The 15324-nt window shown below is 34.8% G+C and overlaps 1 protein-coding gene and 1 pseudogene across 1 annotated transcript in view; both read right to left on the reverse strand.

Annotated features, from left to right (window-relative positions):
* KCTD8 (potassium channel tetramerization domain containing 8) overlaps positions 1–15324 on the reverse strand; it is a 264979-nt gene that overhangs the window by 212174 nt on the left and 37481 nt on the right. The gene's annotated exons all lie outside the window — the stretch shown is intronic.
* Positions 7922–9795, reverse strand: LOC130847957 (enhancer of rudimentary homolog; annotated as a pseudogene).

A 15324-nucleotide genomic window follows, 5' to 3' on the forward strand; every position in this document is an offset into this window, starting at 1 on the left:
TGATACCAAAACCAGAAAAAGATAACACAAAAAAAGAAAATTGCAGGCCAATATCTTTGATAAATATAGCTGCAAAAATCCTCAACAAAATATTAGCAAACTGAATGCAACAATATATGAAAAGGATAATACACCATGATCAAGTGGGATTTATTCCAGGGACACAAAGATGGTTGAATATTTGCAAATCAATCAATGTGATACACTACATAAACAAAAAAAAAGAGACAAAAATCACATGATCATATCAACAGATGCAGAAAAAGCATTTGACAAAATTCAATATCCATTTACGATAAAAACTCTCATCATGGCTGGCATGAAAGGAACATACCATAAAATAATAAAGCCATTTATGACATACCCACAGCTAACATCATCCTCAGTGGTGAAAGCTGAAAGCCTTTCCTCTAAAATCGAGAACAATACAAGGATACCCATTCTCTATACTTCTTTTTAATATAGTATTGGAAGTCCTATCCACAGTAATCAGACAAGAAAAAGAAATTAAAGGTATCCAATTTGGAAGGGAAAAGTTAAAACTGTCACTATTTGCAGATGAAATGATACTCTGTATAGAGAACTCTAAAGTCTCCACACAAAAACTATTAGAACAATTAAATGATTTCAACAGGGCAGCAGGATACAACTAATGTATAGAAACTTCTTGCATCTTTATACACTAATAATGAAATGTAAGAAAGCAAAAGTAAAAAAAGAAATCCTATTTAAACTTGTATTAAAAGAAAATATTTATGAATAAACTTAACCAAGGAGATGAAAGACCTATTCTCTGAAGACTATAAAACACTAACAAAGGGTATTGACGATGATAAAAAGAAATGGAAAGATAGATACCCCATATTTTTGGGTTGGAATAGTTAACATTGTTAAAATGTTCATACTACCCTAAGCAATCTATATATTTAATGCAATTTCTATCAAAATACCCATGACATTTTTCACAGAAAAAGAAAAAATAATCCTAAAATTTATACAAAACCACAGAAAACCCTAACCTGTCAAAGCAATCTTGAGGGAAAACAAAGCTGGAGGTATCAAGCTCCCTGACTGCAGACTACATTACAAAGCTATAGTATTAAAACAGAATGGTACTGGCACAAAAACATACACATAGATGAAGGGAACAGAATAGAGAGCACAGAAATAAACCCATGTACCTATGGTCAATTAATCTATGACAAAGGAGGCAAGAATATACAGTGGAGAAAAGACCGTTTCTTCAATAAGTAGTACTGGAAAAACTGGACAGTTACATGTTAAAGAATGAGATTAGAACATTTCTTTATACCATGTACAAAAATAAACTCAAAATTGTTTAAAGACCTAAATATAAGACCTAAAACCATAAAACTCCCAGAAGAGACCATAGGCAGAACATTTTTTGATATAAATCACAGGAACTTTTTTTTGATCTGTCTCCTAGGACCAAAGAAATAAAAGCAAAAAAATAAAAACAAAAACAAAAACAAACAAACAAAACTAACAGGACCTAATTAAACGTAAAAGCTTTTGCAGAGCAAAGGAAACCATCAACAAAATGAAAAGATAACCTATGGAATAGGGGAAAATATTTACAAGTGATATATTTACTTTCCAAATATATAACAGTATAATATTTACTATCCAAAATATATAAACAGCTCATATAACTCAACATTAAAAAAAAAACTGATTAAAAATCGGACAGAGACCTGAATAGACATTTTTCTAAAGAAGACATACAGAATGCTAACAGGCACATGAAAAGATGCTCAACATCACTAATTATTAGAGAAATGCAAAGCAAAACCACAATGAGATATCACCTCACACCTGTCAAAATAGCTATTATCAAAAAGTCCACAAATAACAAATGAGTGAGTATGTGGAGAAAAGGGAACTGTAGTACACTGTTGGTGGAATTGTAAATTAGTGAAGCCACTACTGAAAACAGTATGAAGGTTCCTCAAAAAATTAAAAATAGAACTACCATATGATCCATTAATTCCACTGCTGGATATACATCCAGAAAGAATAAAAACACTAATTCAAAAAGATACATGCACCCCAATGTTCATAGCAGCACTATTTATAATACCCAACATATGGAAGCAATCCATCAGACAAATGGATAAAAAAGCAGACGAGGTATATATATACAATGGAATATTAGCCATAAAAAAAGAACAAAACTCTGCCATTTGCAGCAATGTGGATGGACCTTGAGAATACTATCCTTAGTGAAATGAGTCAGACAGAGAAGAACAAATACTGTATGATATTATTTATATGTGGAATCTGAAAAATAAAACAAATGAACATGGAAAAACAGAAACAGATTCACAGATATAGAAAACAAACTAGTTGATAGAAAAAAAAACTAGTGCTTACCAGAGGGGAGAAGGAAGGAGGAAGGACAAAATAGGGGTAGGGAATCAGGAGACAGAAAGTCCTATGTATAAAATAGATAAGAAACAAGGATATATTGTACAGCACACGGAATTATAGCCATTGTTCTGTAATGGCTTTGAATGGAGTATGATCTATAAAAATCCTGAATCACCATGCTGTATACCCAAAACTAATATTGTATATCAACTATACTTTAAAAAGAAAAAAGAAAAAAAAAACAGCTCTTTTAGCACCTTCAATTCTGCAATTCCTATCTGCAAGCTCAAGTGATCTCATGGGAATTCACTGTATGACTTTTATCTCAGTTCAATATGGATAAATTTCATGATTTTATTTTGATCATGAGTTTCTTAGATGCAGTTTGGTATGATAAACAAATGCTGTAGACTTATGGTGCTGAGTGCTTTCAAACAAGACTTTACAATTCATACTTTCAATACTTTTCCTCTAATCACCATATCAGAAGAATGAACATTTTAGAACTCTTTGGAATGACTGACTGAACTTTTCATCCTTGGTTTTTTAGTGTGTTTCTCTGGTGTGCATCTTCTTATGGCTGTCACTGACTCACTGCCAAAGAAAGTGGGGCAGTACAGGCCAAAGGTTAGGTATTTGGGCTTTCAAGTCAGAACGCTGTGGGTATAAGCCACATTTGTACAAGTTACTTTACCTCTCTGAGCTTTGGTCTCTTCATCCACAAAATGAGACGGAAATATTGCTTCTGTTGCAGTTATTTTAAGGCGTTAAGGAGTTAATAGTTAATACATGTAAAATGTTTAACCGAGGATACAGTACATACTAAATCTTAACAAATGGCAGCAATTACTACTCTATTTAGGCATTCCCTTATTCCCATTTCCTTAATATTCTCTCTAAGCCTCAAAATACCTACACTGCTCCCTCCAGAAACTGCAACATTATTACGGTATTGAATAAAATGAATCTGTTTTTTACACTGTGAAGAGCAGCATAGCTCTTCCAAAATAATTTTATACAAAGGACCATGAACTTCCACAAACTGAAATATATGATGAAGCATAAGTAATCCAACAAAGATTCCCTTAGTTATTTCAAATGATCAATTTTTTTTAAACCCTAAATTTTTTTTAAGAACCTTTACTGAGATACAAAACATAAAATAAACTGCAAATATTTAGAGTGTACAATTTGGTATTTTTTTCTTATTAGTAATGTACATATGTCAATCCCAATCTCCCAATTCATTCCCCCAGCCCTCCCTGCTTTCCCCACTTGGTGTCCATGTTTGTTCTCTACATCTGTGTCTCTATTTCTGCCTTGCAAACCGGTTGATTTATACCATTTTTCTATATCCTGCATATATGTGTTAACATACGATATCTGTTTTTCTCTTTCTGACTCACTTCACTCTGTATGACAAAAATCCTATGTTTTTTAATGATAAATTATTTTCTAGGTCAAAATTGAACTCATAAAGGTAAAGTACACCTGCCATTTGAATATACAGCAAAAAAGATTTAACCAGAGAACAACAAAATAAAAGATAATTCAGTGAGTTACATTTTTAACTTCTTAGATTTCAATCAGGCTGCTATCTGATTTTTCATTTTAGTAACTCTAAATTTAAGCCTGTCAACTTCAAATGCTTATTTTCTCTTTTAAGCACAGACTTTAGCTCAACAAAATAATTAATATAAACAATAACCTATTAATGCAAATATTCCAAGATTCTACTTCCTCTTGGCATTAGAAGTCTTAACAGAATATCAGTATTTAATTACTATTTAATTGAAATTGTCACATAACATTTAAATACATTAGAAGGAATAAAAATGCATAAATCCATGCTTTAGAAAAGAAAAAGAAAACTACATAGAGAAAGAGACCAGCAAGAGTGCCACCATTAACCACTGCGTAAATTTAACCAAAAATCTTGAGTCCCAGAGGCCTACTTACCCAGAAGCTAATAAAGCTTAAGCTTCAAGGATCATCCTAGGCCCTAGGAGGAACCCTAGCAATGTATTTACACTTAGATTTTCATAAAATTTGCAAACGATATTTTAACTGCAATTGATTCTAATTGCTGTCTTTTCCCATGTTGATTTCTGTCACACTGAAGTGTTCGTGAGCACTTCAGGAATCTGGCTAAAGGGAAGTTGAACTAAGAATGCACGCTGTCTGATATACTGAAATGATTTTAAGTAGCTTCCATTATGTTACCCATTCCACTGTACAAATGGCTTCCAAGAACACTCCTACTGTCAACCAGCACAACTTAGCTTTGAAACACAAAGGCATAGACTGAAGATTATATCATGATATGATCATGTGTTCTTTGCCACCCACTATTAAAAGTATGTGGTCAGTGAAGGAGAAACAAGTTTGTCAATGAATAGAGCCAGAAGCTAATCTGTGGGAAATTCTTTCATTTATCAAACATTTTAATGTAAAAACGAAAATGGAAAATTTATCAACACATGGTTAAGAGGGAAGATATCCCTTGTCAAGATACTCAACAATGGAGCACATCTAATCATGAAAGCATATTTTGGCTGGGTTGGAGTTGAGCAAAATAGAATTTATCAGAGTTACTCTGTTTTCTCATCATAATGTGAGTACATTTGTGTGTAAAGTCACATGGTTTATGCATCCCAATGATAAAAAATATATTTCAATCAGTCACACAAGAGGAAAAGCTGAATTCTCTCTCATTTTTTTTCTATAGAAAATATTACAAAACCATTTTAGAAGATAGAGGCACTCTATTAGTTCGCTAGGGCTGCCATTATAAATATCACAGACTGAATGGCTTAAACAACAGAAATTTATTTTCTTGCACTTCTAGAGGCTGGAAGTCCAAAATCAAAGCATCGGCAGGTTTGGAGTTTCCTCCAGCTTCCCTCCTTGCCTTGCAGATGGCAACCTTGTCACTGAGTTTTCACGTGATCTTTCCTCTGTGAGTACACATCCCTGGTGTCCCTCTGTGTGTCCTAATCTCCTCTTCTAAAAATGATACCCGTCAGATTGGATTAGGGCCCACTCTAAAGGCCTCATTTTAATTCGAAGGTCATATCTTCATTCTGAGATACTGGGGGTGAGGGTCTCAATATATAAATTTTGGTGGAACACAATTCAGCCCGTAACAGACACTAAGAGTATGCAGCCATAAAATGTAATAAAAAAAGTAACTTTTGTAGGCAATTAATAATTTTATAAGTGTTTCCATGGATTTTGAGATGTTTCTAGCATTTGTCATCTTTTTTAAATGTGCAATTTGTTGCAATTTATTTTCTCATGTGAAAGATATATTCACTTCTGTACCAACATTTTTATTCATAATTTATTTTGTATTCCTTCAAGAGAGCTTCTTGCCCCCCCATACTGCACTGGATTCAATCCTTACAAAACAAGGACCCACTCAGAGATTCAATATCTTTACAGATTCAATTGATTAATCTCTAAAATAGAAATCATTTTGTTGATGTTGAAAAATGTGTAGTTTCCATTTCAATGCAAGCTACCTGCATTTTGCAAAGAAATGGTCTTCTCTGAAATGTCATATATTTAAACTGTTTCCTAGAAGGCCATAAATAAAGTGTTTTTCCTAATATTCAACAGTTCTTAAAACCAGACATTAAATTCCTTGCTGTATTATTATATTTCATGTCTTGCTTCCTATCTCTATATATAAAAGTCATAAGTAGAAAAAATTTTAAATACCAATGAAGAAAATGTTGCCTAGTGACACCAACAATATCTACGTGAGCCTGACCTCGCCAAGAGAACAAATAAGTATGACATTTTACATTTCTATATTATAGTCTATCATCATTCTTTAATGAGCTATTAATTGTGTAAACCTGTATAGAGTTTCTCCTGGATCATCAGCACGTCCTTGAGTATGATTTAAGTTTTGCCTTAGGTCTAAGGAGATAGAATCCAGAAAAGGAAATAGACTGAATGACCTCAAGAGCTGGGCTGTTTGACAGACAAGCAGAGGAATAGTGAGAGAGAAATTGGGAAGCTGATTTATAAAATCCTCATATTTTGCATTTCAAGAAATCTCCTAACTCATACTCATTCAAGATTCTACCATTTTATGTTTAATTTCATGTTTGAAGTCACATAAAAGTAATGAAGCTTGTCAAGCAATCTCACTTTAAACAAGTGAGAAGAATTTAGGTCAGATTTCAGGTGCTAAATGCCTCTCTTGTTTCATAATAATCACAGTTCACCTTCACATGGCGAGGTTTGAAGTAAAATATTTTGGGTTGCTTAGAACAAAGCTGCTTTGAAAAGCCTAAAGAAAGTACAGTTCAAAGTAGGTAATTGCAATTTTATTTTTCAAAATTTAAATTTCATGAGCTTCTTAATTTAAGTCTGGATTTCTACCTGCTAGGATCTAATATTAATGATCAAATATACCAGCTTTTGTTCCAACCAAAACAATAGCAGGAAAAGGATTTAAAACACTCATACCTGGTCTTAGGTTAAAAAAAAAAAATTGCAAAATATGCTCCTATTAAGGGTCAGAGATCTGATTAGCCAGGCCTTTAAAATCAAGAAGGAGTAGAACAGAGCATGCTCAGAGTTAGTGTCACTCTTCTAATTTTCATCTGTTTTCTCCTCTGGAACTCTACTCAAATAGCCCCAAATACCAAGAAAAAAGGTATTATCCATTTTTATCTTAACCCAAGATAAATACCAGAAAGTTTCTTAATGGTGGTCAATGTTAATTTTGGGTTCAAATAATCAATCATCCCTCTAGTTATGACCATTTCTTTAATTTAATTTATTTATTGGCTGTGTTGGGTATTCATTGCTGCACACGGGCTTTCTCTAGTTGCTGTGAGCAGGGGCTACTCTTCATTGTGGTGCGCGGGCTCCTCATTGCAGCGGCTTCTCTTGTTGTGGAGCACGGGCTCTAGGTGCGTGGGCTTCAATAGTTGAGGCACATGGGCTCAATAGTTGTGGCTCACAGGCTCTAGAGCAAAGGCTCAACAGTTGTGGCACACAGACTTAATTGCTCCGTGGCATGTGGAATCTTCCCAGAGCAGGGCTCGAACCCGTGTCCCCTGCATTGGCAGGCGGATTCTTAACCACTGCACCACCTAGGAAGTCCTAGTTATGACTATTTTTTTTAACTAAAGAACACATTTGTTTTTCACCAAGACTTTATCTTGAGAATATAACTAAACTGCGTCACCACCCCCCACCCCAATTTGAAGAAAGGTTAGTATAGTGAATGTTATAAAGTAGATATGAACAGTTTGAAGGACTGGAACCAACATTAACTGATAAAAAACAACTTCCATCTAAATCATCATTAAAATTTTTAAGTAAAAAAAAGGGGGGGAGGGAGTTTCAGACTGAACAAGATCCTCACATTTCATCTAATACATTCAATCCTGGCTAGAGTGTACTAAAATGGAAACAGGATTACTATAATACAAAACTTCCACCACAGCACACTGTACACACCTGTGTTCCAAGCCCATACCCATCCCCCTAATGCTTCCAAACTCAACTATTGCCCAGCCTGTTGGGCCTCTCGATGAAGGAGCACGTGGATCTTCTCTTTAAGCCCGTCTTTGTTATAAGCCTGGTATGTCTGGGTATCAGCTCCATAAACAAGGCAGCTGAGGTCTGCCAGGTCATCAATAAAATGACTGATTATCATATGTGATAGAGGTGCTGCTGGGATTCATTCCCTTAAGATGCTCTTCGTACATTTTACAGACACCTTCCATGCATTCATTCACAGATTCACAGTCAGCATAAATTCTGCCTTCTGGCCTCTTGGTAGGCTGTACCAGCAAAATAGTTGAGATATTGCACCAAACTCTCGCTGCAGCCACTGCCGACTCCACTGCCACACCTAGTTATGAGTATTTTGAAAAGCTTGCCCAGTTTCCTCCAGAGAACAACCAATAGTACAATTTTTCTCATTCCAAAGCATGTCTTTATACTCTGAGCCATTCTTCTAACAAGAAGAAGTTTTGGTTGGAGGGAATTAAACAAGAGTAGAAGAAATGGGTGGCTACGCAAGGAAGAGTGGCACAGTATTTTGGCAGCCTTGCTTTCTTTGAGATCAACTTACATTTTGCACTTCTTTGTAAAGCTATAGCCAATAGAAAAATGTAATATGTCTCCTCTAGATTGAGATATTTCTGCTTTCTTCATTATATTCTGGATACCCTCTTCCTCTCCCCACACTGGGATAGCATCCGAGGATGTGGAGGTGAAAATGCAGTGGATATCAGTTCTGAGGTTAAGATAGGAAATGGACGAATCTTTGTTAGTCAGCACAGCATGCAGAGGATAAAATGGATGTCTTTCAGAAGCAAAAAATAGTCTGGACAGTTTACTATAAAGCATTATTTTATGCACTGAAAGATATGTCTCTTCTTACTTAACTCAAACATAATCTATAAAATATCAAATCTAATAAAAGGATTTAGGAGAATAAATATCTATGGGAATGACAGATTTGACCAAAAAAAAAAAAAAACAGTTGAAGTAAAATTGTGGAAAAAAATTCAAGTGATTCAAGTGCATCCCATCTGTGCTTCTTGTCACATTATTTTTATCCTCAAATTTACATACTGTATTTACAAATGTTTCTGTTCTCAGGTTAATTTTAAGAGCTCAAGTTGGGTATTTAAATGTTTGAATTTAGCATAACAACTAAATAAATATGAGAACACAAATCTTGGATGTTAAATGCATATAGATGACTATTAAATTTGTCTTCTTAATCCTTAGTCAACACTTGAGTTCAGTTCTATCTAATAGTCCACTAGAGATTCCACTGTAATTTCCAACCACCACTCCACAATTCTCTGAGTACATTACTTTTTCTTCCTCAGCAAAATACTGCTTTACATTGTTTCCTTACTTCAATCAATATTATCAAAATTCTTTCAATTATTTAAAACACAAATTTCAGCATCTTCATTCTCTCATTCATCTCTTTCATCCCCAAATAAGTTCTAAATATACTGCCTTCCAAAATTTCCTCTTTTATTAACTTAGTCAAGGTTCTCATCACTCTCATCTCAGTTACTACAATAAACTCCTAATTCATTTTAGTGCTCAAACACTACCTCTTTCTCGTTACCCTGATACAGTCATCACATTAATTTTTCTTAATTCACTATTTTCACCATGACATTCTATCACCCTGCATCAAATCCTTCAATAATTATTTACCACCTACTGAAACAATTTCTACTCCCTACTTTCTCACTGCCTACCAAATTCTCATGCTTCAAAAGTTAATCTGGTCTCACCTCTTCTCTGATTTTTCTTTACCCTTGTGTCATTAGAAGCAGTAGTAGAGTAGGAAACATATACTCTGAGGTTTCGGGTGACTTTGAGATCAAATCCCAGCCCAGCCATCGACCCACTGTGAAGAACAAGTTAAATCCTTGAACGTTGGCTTCATTATATGCAATACAGGGGACAATAAAGCCAAATTCCTATGGCCAATGAAAGATTAAATGAAACACTATATGTAAAGTACTAGCAAGGACAAATGATTTTACTTGGCAGACTATTAAATACTAATGCATATTTCTAAATATAATAGTAAAGTGTTAAAATTATGACCCTGACTCACCAAATGATCCCTAAACATTTATTAAACAAAAAAGAAATATCTGTAGCAAACTTTTATTACTGCTATACATTCTTGTTCTATGAGCTCTTTGAAAATTGATAATTTATACCTGGTGTATATTCTTCATTTGACTAGAATTCTTTTTTTTTTATTAAATTTATTTATTTATTATTTTTTTGAGGTACACCAAGTTCAATCATCTGTATTTATATACATATCCCCGTATTCCCTCCCTCCCTCGACTCCCTCCCACCTTCCCTGTCCCAGTCCTCTAAGGCATCATCCATCATCAAGTTGAACTCCCTTTGTTATACAGCAACTTCCCACTGGCTATCTATTTTACAGTTGGTAGTATATATATGTCTATGCTACTCTCTCACTTCGTCTCAGCTTCCCCTTCACCCCCCGCCCCCACAAACCTCGAGTTCTCCAGTCCATTCTCTGCATCTGTGACCTTGTTCTTGTCTTGTCATGACTAGAATTCTTTATTAACACAAACAAAAATATAATAACACCCTCAAATGACATATCCACAAATGGCCAGACAATATTTAATATATTCAATGGTCAAGAAATGAGTGTGAAGATTTTTGGAAGACCTGAATGGAAAATTTCTAACCATCCTTTTAGCATCATGATTCTTCTGAGTAAAATGACTGACAAAGAAGACAGTGACATTTTTAAGTATCCAAGGGAGACCCCAAGCATAGTCTGCAGCTCTTCCAAGACAGAGCTGTCATACAGTATAAAGCTGTGTTGGCAGAACAGTCCACATCCTTTGATGGGCAGGAAGACAAGCTGCTGACCCAAGTGGTCTAGCTCTAAGAGGCGTGGTGGTAACCAGCACCCACTTGAAGAGACTGTAAGGAACTGATGGGGTAAGAGGGGCATTCAGAAACGAAGAAATTACAGTGAGGTGCCAGCTGGGCGCTATCTTTAGCTTACACAAAAATAATCATTTTCAGGGATATAATACAGTAACGCTTTACCAACTGGATAGAGATCTCGAAGCTGGCAATTTCAACCATGTAGAAAAATATACTCAAATATCTGCAGAAGAAAAAAAAAAGCTTTCAGCCATATTTATTATGTTGGAAAGAACTGAATGACTCTCATTATCAGTCTTCCAGTTTATAGTGTATTTTAAAAGAGCAAGGGTTGAAATAAGTGATAGAATAGAGCACCTAGGAAACAGAAAAAAAGAAATTGGCAATGAAACACCTGACATAAAGGACAAAAGGAGAAAACACATGAAGATCCAAAGCACGGCATTCCAGGGCTTTTATTACAAGTTCTCTCAGCCTTATATTTTTCAACTGCTCCAGGGGGTTCACTTAATTTATTAATAGTACAATAAAATGACTAGTATTCTCAGATGAAGAACCTTCTTAATTTCACTCACCTTCCAAAAAACTCTTCCTAAAATATACTGCACAATTTCCTCCCTTATTACACATATTACACAGACTCTAATATAACCTTTTTTCTTGAGATATTGCTGTAAAGACTAAAATACTTAAATACTCCAAGAATAAAAAGTATGATCTCTTTATTCTGTAAATTATACAGCTAATAAGTATGGCCTTCTTCTTCGACGGATCTCAACATCACTCTGAATTAACGCCCAGTGACAAATATTGACTAAGTATAAGACTGTATATACTGATAAACATGTATTGGATACTTTTTATGGTCCAATACTGCATCATGCTCTTTGCCTGTATTATCTTATTTAATAGTCTCAATAATTTTTATGCTATAATTATTGTTCTCATTTTACCGTTCAGAAAACTGAAGCGTATAAACGTAAATTAATCTCTCCATGTTCCTAATGAAAAGGGACAATAGTATATATGTTGTGATCCCCTAATTTGTCATTTCACAAAATAGTTATGCAAAGTAATGTGTTAACATAATTGAGAGTTTCCTACATCAAACATGTTTGGGGAACTTAAGTTTAGGTTCCATAGATTTCACACAGGACTTTCAAATGACTTTAATATCCTAAGGGGCACTAGGTCTCTGGAGAACATGGGGTTGGGGGTCGGGGGGCGAAGGGGAAGCTGGGACGAAGTGAGAGTAGCATAGACATACATACACTACCAACTGTAAAATAGATAGCTAGTGGGAAGTTGCTGTATAACAAAGGGAGATCAACTCAATGATGGGTGATGCCTTAGAGGGCCAGGACAGGGAGAGTGGGGGGGAATCGCGGGAGGGAGGGGATATGGGGATGTATAAATATGTATAAATACAGTTGATTCACTTTGGTGTACCTCAAAATCTGGTACAAGAGTGTAAAGCAATTATATTCCAATAAAGAGCTTAAAAAAATGTAGACTAAAATTCAGTATATCCCAGAATTTTTCAATCACGCACCCCACGTTTCTTACAGCATCTTGAAAAACTAGTCTTTCTTGGGACAAACTTGCGGAAACACTTATTTATGAAAAGTACAATAACTGTTTTCACACAATCATTAGTCCTTTGATACAAACCTGAGACCATAATAGCAAACAATCCATAAAAATAATTCTGTTTTTCCAAATACAGTACACATGGTGCTACGGGTTGAATTGTGACCCCAAAGAAGATATGTTGAAATTCTAATCCCTAGGGCTTCAGAATATTACCTTATTCAAAAATAGAGCTGTAACCCTTGTGATTAGTTGAGATGAAGTCATACTGCGGTAGGGTAGCCCCTTATCCTGATATGACTGGTGTCCTCATAAGAGGAGGAGAGACACAGGAAGGAGAATGCCACATGAAAATACAGACATCGAGCAAATGCCATGTGATGACAGAGGCTGCAGTTGCAAGCCAAGCAATGCCAAGAGCTGACAGCCACCAGCGAGTGCAACAGACAGGGAAGCATTCTACTCAGTGTCTCACTGGAACATGGCCCCGCAGATACCTTGATTTTGAACTTCTCCAGAATTGTAAGAGAATAAATTTCTGTTGTCTTCCACCACCCAGTTTATGCTATTTTGCTACAGCAGCTCTAAGGAAACCAATGTTCATGGGTTACAAGAAGACAAAATATCGATACCTTGAATGTGGGATAAAATCTAGAATACTTAGAGTAAAGCACTGTGTAATAACTGGACGGAGTAAATAATGTGGAAAGAAGCTTGAGAGCAGATACTCGTGGCTAATTGAGAAGAGATCTACTTGTTTATAATAATTTTTTAAAGAACTAAAGTAAGTAATAAAACGTCTGCCTAAAACTCAATTTTCTTATCTGGAAAGTGGGGTTTCTGGCTCATACCTTACAAGATTATTGTGATGAATATGGAAAACATAGTATATGGGAAGCAATCAAGACATATTATTACATTAGCTACTTTATACTATCAAATTCTCTCTCCAGCTCAGGCCTTGAGTTATCTCAGAGAACTCCAAAGTCACTGCAAATGTGTTATTATACGATAAATAGGTTCCCAAATTATAATTTTCAAACATGGTCTCCCTAAGATACTGTGCATTAGCTTAATGGCTCAGATGAGTTAGTACAACTTCTAAAAGCAATACATATATTAGAAGACAGCATCAAGCCATATACCTTTGAAAATGTGCCTTCTATGAAAGGAATCCCCTATAAGATTTGCTTCTTTGATAGACTCAGCAGGCAGACTTTGGGCTAAGATTACACATTTAAGAATATTTAATTGGACAGAACAGTCTCCAAGTATATAATGAAATGAAAAAGGAAGCACTTACTACGATGATGCTCAAAATACAATTTAAAACTAATGCTATCATTTTTCTGGCCGCATTGTCAATTAGTTAAATTATTTAATATGACGTAAAGCTATTTGCCTGAGATTTCATATAGGTAATTTTAATTTATTTGGCGGGCTGGTCCAAAGCACAAAAATACCCTTTTTTCTTCTAAGTCCTTTCTCCCAGTTATTTTTACTTTGTCATGATCATGCTTTCCTGCTCCTGCAATTTATTTATTAGTTCAGAACCTATAAAATGAACAGATAGTACAGTGAAATACTGACTGTATTCCACCTAGAAGTCACTCCCAGGTCAAAGATGCTTATTCTGTTCTTATAGTTTGCTGTCTAGTAAAGTAAATCCTATAATAACAGTACCTATTACATACCACCAAATCATTGCAGACATATAGCATCAATATATGGAAGGCCCTCAAAAAGGAAAATTCATTGTATAATTTACCTAAACTGACAGTGAAAAGCATGAGCACATCTATCTTTTACAGTAATTGTTAAATAAAAACAGATGATTGAACTTGGTGTACCCCCCAAAAAAATAATAAAAAAATAAATAAAGTAATTGTTAAAATTTAACAAACTCCTATTATGACATAGCAATATTTAACTGAATAAGCATATTTATAAAATGAGCAACTCCATGAAAATAATTTTCCCAGGTAACTGAAACTTGTAACTTTATTTTTTTTTACTGAAGTATAGTTGATTTACAATATTATGTTAGTTTCAAGTGTACAGCATAGTGATTCGGTATTTTTACAGATTATATTCCACTGACAGTTATTATAAGATAATGGCTCTAATTCCCTGTGCTATATCCTTGTTGTTTATTTTAAACATGGTTGTTTGTACCTTTTAATCCCCTATCCCTATCTTGCTCCCCCCTTCCTTCCCCTCAATAGTAACCACTAGTTTGTTTTCCATATCTGTGAGTCTGTTTCTGTTTTGCTCTATATGTTCATTTGTTTTATTTTTTAGATTTCACACATAAGTGGTATCATACAGTATTTATCATTCTCTGATTCATTTCTCTAAGCATGATACTCTCAAGGTCCATCCACGTTGCTGTAAATGGCAGAATTTCATTTTTTTATAGCTAAGTAACACTCCATTTTATATATACACAACTTCATTACCCATTTATCTACTGAAGGACACTCAGGTTGCTTCCATACCTTGGCTATGTACAATATAAATATATGCTGGTATGAACACCTGGGTGCTTGTATCTGTTCAAATTAGTGGTGGTTGATTTTTTTGCTCGATATATACCCAGTAGTGGAATGGCTGGATCATATGGTATTAATAGTTCTAGTTTTAGTTTTTGGAGGGATGAAACTTGCAACTTTAAAACATAAACCCCACTTTGGAAAAGAAATCCTCACCCCTACAGGTAGAAATTTCTAAATATATAACCTACATCTTTGTGACTTCTAATCGGTAATTAAAAGGAGTACTTGAACTTCAATTAACATTAGCCTATAAGAGTTGAGCCAGTAAATTTAACACGTAAGGAATAAGATGAGCTATTATAGAAACCTGCCTAAAAGACCAGATTTCTCCTAAATC

The sequence above is a fragment of the Hippopotamus amphibius genome, chromosome 3 (genome assembly GCF_030028045.1).
Source record: "Hippopotamus amphibius kiboko isolate mHipAmp2 chromosome 3, mHipAmp2.hap2, whole genome shotgun sequence".
In the NCBI taxonomy this organism is placed as follows: domain Eukaryota; kingdom Metazoa; phylum Chordata; class Mammalia; order Artiodactyla; family Hippopotamidae; genus Hippopotamus; species Hippopotamus amphibius.